Source organism: Zalophus californianus, chromosome 3, assembly GCF_009762305.2.
Source record: "Zalophus californianus isolate mZalCal1 chromosome 3, mZalCal1.pri.v2, whole genome shotgun sequence".
NCBI lineage: Eukaryota > Metazoa > Chordata > Mammalia > Carnivora > Otariidae > Zalophus > Zalophus californianus.
This window is the reverse complement of record NC_045597.1, coordinates 34,229,121-34,239,864: the sequence shown is the minus strand read 5'-3', so window position 1 is coordinate 34,239,864 and position 10,744 is coordinate 34,229,121.

Here is a 10,744-nt window from a genome sequence, read left to right as displayed (position 1 = left end):
ATGGAGAGACAGAGAGATTTATTTTAAGGAATTGGCTCACACAATTGTGGGGCTTGGGAAATCTGAAATCCTCAGGGCAAGCTAACAGACTGGAAATTCTGGCAGAAGTTGATGTTGGAGTCTTGAGTCCAAAAGCATCCTGGAGGTAAAATTCTTTCCTCTTTGGGGAACTTCAGTCTTTTCTCTAAGGCCTTCAACTGATTGGATGAGACCCACTTGCATTATGGAAGGTAATCTGTCTTACTCAAAGTCAACTGATTAAATATTTATCACATCTAAAGAATACCTTCACAGCAACATCTAGATCGGTATTTGACCAAATAACTGGGTAACCTAACCATAACATGGACAAGGTGACACTTAAAATCAACCACGACACTCATTGATCACCAAAGTGGAATGACTGTATTCCTGAAGATGCTCTAGACAATCAAATGGCATGTGGGAATTAAAAATAGAAATTTTTAATATTTATTTTAATCCAAAAAATTATTTTCACCAGTATTTTGTGCATGAATTGACAGCAGTACCTTCCTCAGTCTACATGTGAGGTATCACACGACATGGCCAGCATTTAAGGTGCCCTGTGAGGAGGCAGGAGGGGGATCTACAGTATAAGCACTGACAGGGGTTCCTCACAGCAGAGGCTTCATTCTCAAGTTTATTGGAGCCACTGTGTAGACAAAATATGGTAATCTTCAGGTTAAAGCAAAATCAGATGATTCTGAGGGTTTTGTTTATTTATATATATATATATATATACTTGGTTTATATATATATATATATATATATATATATATATATACACTTGGTTTCATGACTGCCATAGTTGAAATAACTCACCCTAGGGGAGAAGGAAAGTCTTTAATTATTTCCAATTATACAAATAGCCTCTTCCCATTTCTTCTTTGTTCAATTGAAGATTTGATACCCACTCCTCATGACTTCCTTTTTCCTTAACTATACCACCCAGACTTACTTGTTATCTTTTAACCATCTTCAGTTTTTCTCATCGTCCTTCACCCCCTGAGGCATAGGGTCTCAAACTTTGATGTTTATAAGAAAAACGTTGACAACTTGTTAAAAATATAGAGTTCTTAATGCTATCCCCAAATGCTGATTAAGTAGGAATGAACGGGGCTGGGCATTGGTATTTTCAACAAGCCCTTTCCTGCCGTGGTTCTCAGGCCTTCAGTCTCACTCAGGGGATATACTCTGTGACTGTCGGTTCACAAAATAGCCCCACACACAGAGGGGCAGGGAGAGGAAAGAAAGAGGAAGACCACCCCAGAATGGTAAGTGACAGGTTTCATCAACAAGGGAACTTACATATGAGGCTTGTCCTGGGTTGCCTCAAGTCCCGTAGATCACTGTACCTGCCCAACGGAATCTTAAAAGTTTATATGGAGGCCACAACTGGGTTCAATCATGTTATCAGTCCAGATGGTCTCAGTATCACCTTATTCTCTCCAGGCCATGTCCTTGAAATAGCTCCCACTGTGGGACTGGTCAGCAGGGTGTACATTCCCAGGATGGGGAGGGGGTGAAGAGCTTCTGATTGCATGGAGTCAGTTCGAGGGTCAATTGGCAGTCACATCCTCTTGATTATCTCCTCCAACAGTGACCTTATCTATGTCCCTGGCCTCAACTTCCATTGGGATGAACCCTAATTTTATATTTGTCAGTTTACATTTTCGTTCAGGGCCAAAATTTGCATTTCCAAGCAATTGTTAACCTCTTTCTCTAATTTTAAAGCTATGCCTTACACTTAAACGCAGTTTCAGAAACAAACCCAACGGCTTCCCGTCAAACCTGTTTCAACATCCGTCTTCCTTAACTTTACTAACCACCATTTTTCCAATTATGTGGGCTCCCAAACCTTAGGAAACCTCAGTCATTGTGAACATTCAGGACCACTCTTTCCTTTGTGTTCCGGGGGGAGGCTGACACTACCTTCCACCCACTATTTTCAGTATCCTAACTCTTCTTTGCTCTCCCAGCCACCCAACATGCTGCCACCAGATTAATCTTCCTTAGGAACAATTCTGTTGCTAGAAAACTTTAGTGACTCTTTTCAATCAAATTTAACTCAAACAGTTTAGCTTTCAATCAATCTCCTCCTCTCAAGCTCTGAAATTCCTCTGGTGAGCTTTCACATGTACACATCCTCCTCCCAGCTGTGCTATAGAAGAGGGATATTAATCCGTTGTCAACCAAAGGCATGGTAAGCATTTTCTCCTCTGTTTCGTTGTCAATGGATTTTTAGGGTATTTTTGTGTGTGTTTGAAAGTTTGAAACATTTATATTGTTAAATTTGTTGGGGTGCCTCTGTAGCTCGGTCGGTTAAGTGACTGACTCTTGATCTCAGCTGAGGTCTTGATCTCAGGATCATGAGTTCAAGCCCCGCGGAGTCTACTTTAAAAAAAAATATTATCAACCTTTACTTTTTCTTTTTTGCTTCAAGCTTTTTTTTGGCTCAAGTTTGTGGGTCACTGCAGGGTGCAGTCTATCTTGTTTTATGTTATTCTTGTACATGTCTCCTCTTAGACCTTAGACTCTAAGTTCCTTAATGGTAATAATGTTATCTTCTTTATAGGTGTAATGAACATATTAATGAACACTTATTATGAGCTATTATTGTTTTTAGCACCTTACTAATATTAATTCATTTAATCCTCATTTCTACCTTTGTGGAGGGTACTATGATTAGACTACGGATCCCGTTATGCAGATGTAGAAACTAAGGTAACTTGTCCCACTATCACACAACAAGGTCACACTACTAGGAATCCTGATGGAGCCAGGATTAGGATCTAGCCAGTTCAACTCCAGAAACCCTATGTGAGACAACTACTCTATGCTGCCTTCTCCTGTGTGGAAAAATAATGGGCACTCAGTAAGTACTGGTTGAATGAATGAAATATATAGACTAGCTGGGTTGGTATTTCTAGGCTACACACAGTTTCTTAGACGATCTTGTGAGAGGTTAAGGGGTAACAAGAAATGATCGAGCAACCATAATGTGAAATGCCGAAGAATCCCAACCTGAGACTCCAAGTTACGAGGTTTTAGAGCACACAAGTCTTGATGTACCTGGTTGGCTAGAAGGCAAATCTTGAATGATGAATGGAAGGAGCACAGAAAACGTGGGATCCAAAACAATGGGCAGTTTTCCACATCATTATAGCAGTATTTTGTAACAATTTCTTTGGCAACTGACAGCCGGCATTTAAATCAGCTATTTCCTCCTCAGAATTCCTCTCCAAAGAATAATAATGGCCTCTGCAACTCTGAAGGAAATGTAGCCCCTACTCGGATACAATCTTATCTGGGAAATTGCCATGGTATTCGTCACAGCTGTCACTGTGCTGAGCCCATTAGAGATGTGCTGAGTGGAGATCTACAGGGTTGTCTGCTCCGAGGGCTCTCGCTACACATTCTTCCTGGTTTTAGCAGGAAAACAAAAAACACTCAACGTTTTGGGGGGCAGAGTCTCCTCAGAGCTGGGTGGGCAAAAGAGAGCCATTCATACAGCCTAAAGGAGTTATTCTATAGCTCAGGTTGTAGATTTATAAAGACATTTGCAGTGACGCAATTGGGAAGGGCAGAACACAAGAGAGTATAGAGAGAAAACTCGGATTTCTATTTCTTTAATGGGAGAGCATGAGGGGAGCTAAAGACCTAAAAAGTTGGGGTAGGAGGTTAATATTGAGACCTTGGACATGGAGTTCTTTTCAGTTCATTTCAATTAAACAGTAGGCTGTTACAATTTTTATTCTTCTCATGTAGAGAATGTTAGAGCTGGGAGTCTAGCTCCCTCTCTGTGATATGTGATTTAAGAAATAGGACCCAGAAGTGCGAAGTGACTTGACTAGGCCCCCAAATTTAGCAGGCAGCAGGATCCATGGTGCCAGGATTAGGGGCAGTGGGACTTTCTTAAAGTTTGGTTTTGTAAGGGAAAGCTCCTGCAAATCTTTTTTTTCTTTTTTAAGGACATTTTTTAGGATTTTATTTATTTATTTGACAGAGAGAGAACACAAGCAGGGGGAACAGCAGGCAGAGGGAGAGGAGAAGCAGGCTCCTGGTTGAGCAGGGAGCCCGACAACATGGGACTCAATCCCAGGACCCTGGGATCATGACCTGAGCCGAAGGCAGATGCTTAACTGACCAAGCCACCCAGGCGCCCCAAGTTTCCTGAAAATCTAATGTAAAGTTTCTTGATTTAAAAAAATACCCCAATCATATTTCCTTTTATTTCTAAACTTGTTTTATTTGCTTTTAACCCACAGTTACCTTTACGAAGAAACTGACATAAAAATAGCCTTCCACTCAATATTGCAGGGGAGATCCTTTACTCTGATATTCCATTGTCTTAGAAACCAGCTTACGGCACCTTGTGAATTGCTTATTCCCCTTGACTCAAAACAAGATCAGGCATCTTTGTCACACACAGCACGGGGTTTCTCGGCTAGAGATTCTGGGGCTGGTTATAACCTATGTCGCACAGATAGCATGCTGCCTGGGGCCCACTGGGGCTCCCCTCTCCGCCCCTCTCCTACCACCAGAGGCCCCTCTCTCGGTTCCTGAGAACTGTGAGCATAGCCGGCATGCTCCTGGGGTTCCCTTTTGTTTTTGTTTTGTTGAGGAAGAGGTGGTCAGCAAAGCGGGGGGAGGAGAGAGCCGGGGTAAGGCAACGCCACTGTGGCAATTATTACATAATCCTAGCCATTCTTGTACTTCTTCCTGTTGGCCCCCCTAACATCTTCCCTCCTCTCTGTCCTTTGCTCTCATTTTGATTGAAGAAGCCACATCCCAATTCCCACGCAGGGCCTGACCCAGAACATGCCCTTGGCAGAAGTCCCTGAGCTGCATGAATGATTGGACTTGACTCTTTTCATCACCTCCTCTTTTCAGATCCTTTCTTTTTTCTCCTCTTTCCCAAGGCCAGTTGTAAGATAAACAGTAGCAAAAGTAGTGACTGAAATCGGGGCCAAATACTTAGCCTCTTTGAACTGGTTTTTATTTGATAGTTTGATAGTACTTTATCAAATTATGTCTGTGTTCCCTAAAACATTTTCTTTGGTATAACTCACCTATTAACCATTTTGCTTTTTGCCAATCCATTAAAATAATTTTCTCTTTGAAGATAAGTATACCAGAGCAAGGGTCTGTGAAACTCTTCACAGGTGCATAGTAAAGTGTTCTAATTACAAATGCCCCCGAAGGCTTATTGTTGATAAATGGCCACCTGATACATCAATTCAGGGTAAAAAAAAAAAAAAGTCATATTAGAATTATTAACACAGAAAGAAAAGGACATACCCTGTTTAACTGTTGTATTATATTTCCTTAGCTCACATAGCTTTTAATCTCTTTATAAAAAATGTATTTGGGGTTCATAACCATGGATGTATCATCAGTCTTTTTACTTGTATTATTATCATTATTTGCAATATATCATAATTAAGTATATCTCAACCGTACATCTAATTATGCCCAGGTGTAACATGAAAAATGTTTCTGTATTAATTTAAGACTGTTTCTAAATGTTACCTTTTATTTTTAAATTTGTATTAAAAGAGAGCATGGCAGTATTCCAAAGCCAATAAAATTCCACCATGAACATCTGAATTGAGACATGTGGGCATGTATGTACCTACCTAAACACAAACTAATTTAAAGTTTCTCTTTAATTTTAAGCTTAATATGATTAAATTAGTTAAAAAATAATCAAATGTCTTATAATTATATTCTACTGTTTAAACTGAAATGAAATATACCTCCCTTTATTAAAAAAGTCTGCAGAACTGATTGAGTAGATGACAATGTAATGTCCATTACAAGTGCTTTTTCTGCCATCTAGTGGAAAAAATGAAATCTGTGAGGATTCACAATTTATATTTTTAATTCTATTGTCTTAAAATATTTAGCAAAAGTTTATTTGAAATCTCAAGAAAAGAAAACAAAATAATGTATTCTCTCCCTGTTTCTGATTTGATCTGCAAGGTGGACCAGATGTGGGTAATCCTGAGCATTCCCCATGATGCCAAAGGGGCTACAGACAATGATGTAGAGGGTGCTTCTGGCTTTCTATAAAAATGGTGGAGGCCAGTGGCTCCAGACAAAATACTGGCACCATTGTTTTACATAATTGGATTGTCATCCATTATCAAAGGGACAAAAGATGTCTCAAGCCCCTATATGCCAATACTCAAATCCTGTAAACTGGAGGAAGGAGGGTTGAGAGAGATGGCTTGTTGGACACTGTCTGGATCAGCAGCTTTCAAACTTTTTAAACTGCAACTCACACTAAGACATGTACTTGATATTGCAACCTAGTCTGTGTACATAAAACAGAAGTCAAAGTTCCATGAAATAATAACCTTTCTATGTGATCGCTGTATTTTCTGTCCTGTTCTGCTTTATTCTATTTCACTTTTTTTTTTTTGGTATTATTTCATAACATTTTAAATTGACTTCATGATCCACTAATGTTCCTGAAGCTTGAAAAACCCTGGTAAGATGTGTCTCCTAAGAAGTCCTAGGTGTTTACTTTTACTGCTTAAAAAATATGTGATGCTGCATCTAAAATTATGATCAAGTAAAAAGTTAAATGAAAAAAGATATGGAGATCGGTTATTTTACCTTTGAGATCTTATCAGTTCTGGATATTTTATCTGATGAGTGTTCTCTATTATTACCAGCATCATCCGCTCCTTCTCCCAGAATAGAAGGCTTGGACTCATCTTCATAAACACCTGTTCGTCAAGTTCTGTGGATTCTGTCCTCATGAGTCTTCTGTCTTTGCTCTTTTCATCTTCATTTGGTATAGACCCTTTGTGTTTTTCCCCTGGATGATTACACAAGCTTCCATACTGTTCTCCCTGACTTCATCTCTCGCCCCTCTGAACCTTCCTTCACACAGTTGCCAAGACTTACCCTCCTCCTCCCAGGTCAGATAAAATCATTCACTGCATTCTCTTCCTAAGGAGTAACACCCGAGTGACTTAGGGTGACATTCAAGATCCTCCCTGTTTAGTGCTTTGTTGGCATTTACTATATTAGATTAAATGATCTGCTCATTAGGTTGTGAGCTCGGTCTTTATCTTTATCTCTTTTTAAGCATACTATATTTGCCTCAGCAGGTGCTTAATAAATATTTGTGGAAGGTGTTGAACGGAACTTCCTTTCTGACCTTCAGTTTTGTGCACACCCTACATTCCAGTTGCTGTCCTACTAACCATTCCCTGAACTCTCCTTTTATTAATTAGTTAGTTCATTTGTTTATTTACTTTTAAAGAATGTGCATTTGCTTGAGCTTTTTCCTGGGCTGCCTTACTCTCTGTTTTCTGCCTGGGGAAATTCTTTTCACCCTTTAAACACCAACTCAGATGCCATCCCTTTGCAAGAAATTCTCTTGGTCGCCAGTGGAATAAGTTCCCACAGCTTGTTGATAATAACCCCTAGTTTCTATTCAAAGCTTATGCTCTCCTGCACAGTTTTAGATGATGGTTCTCTGTGTCTGTCTCACTTCATTATGAACATCTCGAGGGCAAGGAACATGCTTTGTGCATCTTCTAGTCCCTAGTAATATTCTAGGTGTTAGATACAGGTTCATTTACTTAAACACACTTGTTGCATTTATCTTTTTAAATAGGTAGAACTAGAGTGTGAGCCTGCTGGCAATCCTTTTTAATATAGGCCAGCCAACCTTAGATGGGCTATTTTGGAGTATATACACAAGTTTCAGAGCAGGGATTTGACCAAGATTTCTAGTTTGAATTATCAGTCCCCACATCGACACTTTGTTTCAGCAAATGGTGATGCATTGATGGAAGATCCTTCTCTGTGGACCTCTCCTACTACACCCATGCCAGAGGAGTGTGCAGCCCGGAGCCATTGCCCATACTCTTCACCGGTGGGCTGTGAGCCCTGAAGGGGGCTCTACAGTGCAGGGGGTGGGGGGAAGAAACTACTTTGTTTCAATATCTGCTAAGCACTATGTGCTGCTGAAAATACCAAGAAGAGGAAAAGCAACTGCCCCCGCAAAATGGAAAGTCCTGTTGAGTGGCCCTTTTCCATGTTCCCATAATGATCTATGTTTTTTTTCTGTCACTGGATTTCCTTCTTGTACTGCGTGTATGTGTTTCCATGAGTTCATTGTGGATAGACTTCTCTTACTCATTTGTACACTCAGCAACTAACATACCACCTGCAATAGCAGACATTCAATAAATATTTGTTGCATGAGAATGAGAGACAGAAAGAATTAAAATGGATAAAGAACTATTAGATATTATGACCATCTTCAAGGCACTTATGCACCAGTTAGGGAAATAATTACCTAAACATTCTGACCATAATGTCCTACACTTAATAGACATTCAATACATTTTAATGAATTACAGTTAATGAAACGAGAGCCAATTTCTATATTCAAGAAAAATGCTAAATACTTATCAAGAGGTATAAATGGCTGTTTCTGTCCTCTAAGAGAGAATAATCAAGTGTGAGGTAATAAAAATGTTCATAAATATATTACTCAGCAGGTTGGGTTTCCTGCAAAATGTGTCTTAGAGATATCACTAGAAGCTGGAACGCTTAGAAAAGGCTTCCCAAAGGAAGATCTTTGTCAAGAACTGTGAAAAGGCTAAAGTTTTACCCTATTTGCAAGCTGAAAGTCTATTACATTTTCATAGGTACTTGAAGAGGGCACAAAATTCCTAGGTCAGAGACAACGGACTTTCTTCCTCACAGTAACTTTCTTCCTCACAGTATAGCAAGCCATAGGAACTTTGTGTTCACCTTGGTAAACGGGTCCTCCAAATCCCGTAGGGCTGACAGAGTGGCCCAGAGTGGCACTGCACACTCTATGGGTTTGTATCACAGCTGAGGAAACCCGAGGTAAGGAAACCCCAATCTTCTAAAGGGGCTGTTAGCAAACCTGATCAGTCTTTGCCCTGGAAGGAGACATTATCCTTATTAACCTGGTCAGAAAACAAGTATGTCCTCTCCCAGAGAGAGTTACTATCTCTTTGTTCAAGGGTGTATGCTATACAGACATCCTTGAAAAATAGCCCAGACCAAAGGTTGTCAGTGCCTTTACTCAGAAGATGGACAGAAACACAAGATGCCCATGGAGAATGAACTTTGAACAGTCTTAATTTGGTTCTCGAAGGTTGGGTGTGATTTGATTAAGCAATAGGAAGAAAACAGATATTCTAGGAGAAAAAAGAATTTCATGTGCATATATTTCTTTCATGACAGATTCCTTTGGGCCTCAGTTTCTATATCTGTAAAATTGGAATACCTTCTTCACAAGGTTGCTGTAAAAATTACATGAAGTAATCTCTATATGGCATACAGCCTAATGAATGACACACAGCAGGTCCCAAACTGTTAACTCTTTTCCATTTCACCCAGAATGTATAGGACATGACTCTGTAGCCTGCCCTGACATTAAGAAAGGGGTAAATGGAAGCATTTAATCGTTCCATTTGCAAACTTTTTATTGAGCATCTATGATGTTCCAGGTGGCAGACTAGAGACCATGCCTGCTCTCTTGAACCTTACAGTCTGCTTCAAGGAGGAAATAGACAGAGGAGAGTAGAATTATCTTGCTTCCACCAAACAAGCTTGTAGAAGGTATACCTCTAAAATTTTATGGTAATTCCATCTGACCATGAAGCCAGGGAATTAATTATTGAGACATAGAAGGAGCATAAACCTAAAATAAGAGCAATGAAATGTCAAAGTTCAATGATGGCACACACCATTCAACAACAGGCTTTTTCAGGATCTTTTTGGAAAAAATACTAATAACTGTAGCAGAAAGATTTCATGTGGACATTACTATCACCAATGTATGATTGTTCAGTCATTCACTTGGTAAATACGTACTGAGCATTCACTACATGCTATGTATAGTGATAGGTGCTAGAATTCAAGGACCAAGAACAGGAATTTTCTTGAGAGTGAGATGGCCCCCGAGAGACAAGGGATCGATTTTTCATGAGTTGGTGTCAACATTTATCTATATAGAGATGGAGAAAATTGTGAGAATCTCAGAGATTCCATGAATAAGGTATTCAACTTAAAGATAATAAGGTTATTGATTCATTGAACAATCCTAAATTAGACCTTGATTAGGAGAGAAGGAAGTTGTTAAAATGTCTTTATCTGTTGAGAAGGTACACAATTATTTGTTATAGACTATATGCATCAAATATTTAATGGTAATAAAATAATTTTTGAGGGGCGCCTGTGTGGTTCAGTCGGTTAAGCATCTGCCTTCGGCTCGGGTCATGATCCCAGGGTCCTGGGATTGAGCCCTGAGTCGGGCTCCCTGCTCAGCGGGGAGCCTGCTTCTCCCTCTGCCTGCCTGCAACCCCCCTTCACTTGTGCTCTCTCCCTTTCTGTCATATAAATAAATAAAAATAATTTTTTGAGAGATGAAAGTTATAACAATCATCCCTACTTTGGGGGTTGGGCTTGATAATTCAACCACGATGTGAAGTCTGTTGGATGCGTTAGAATAGTATATGAAAAGACATCTCCAGTGGATTTTGGTACTAGAAGTGATAGTACTTCATTCCTACCTTGTTTCCAGGGCAGTGCAGACTGGATTCCACTTATTTGTTTAGAATCTACCTGCTCGACTGCAGTGTGAAAAATGCTCACGCTGTTTGAGAGTTGAGTGTTGGGGGCTAACCGGGAGGAGAAGTAAATTACATTTGAAATGAGA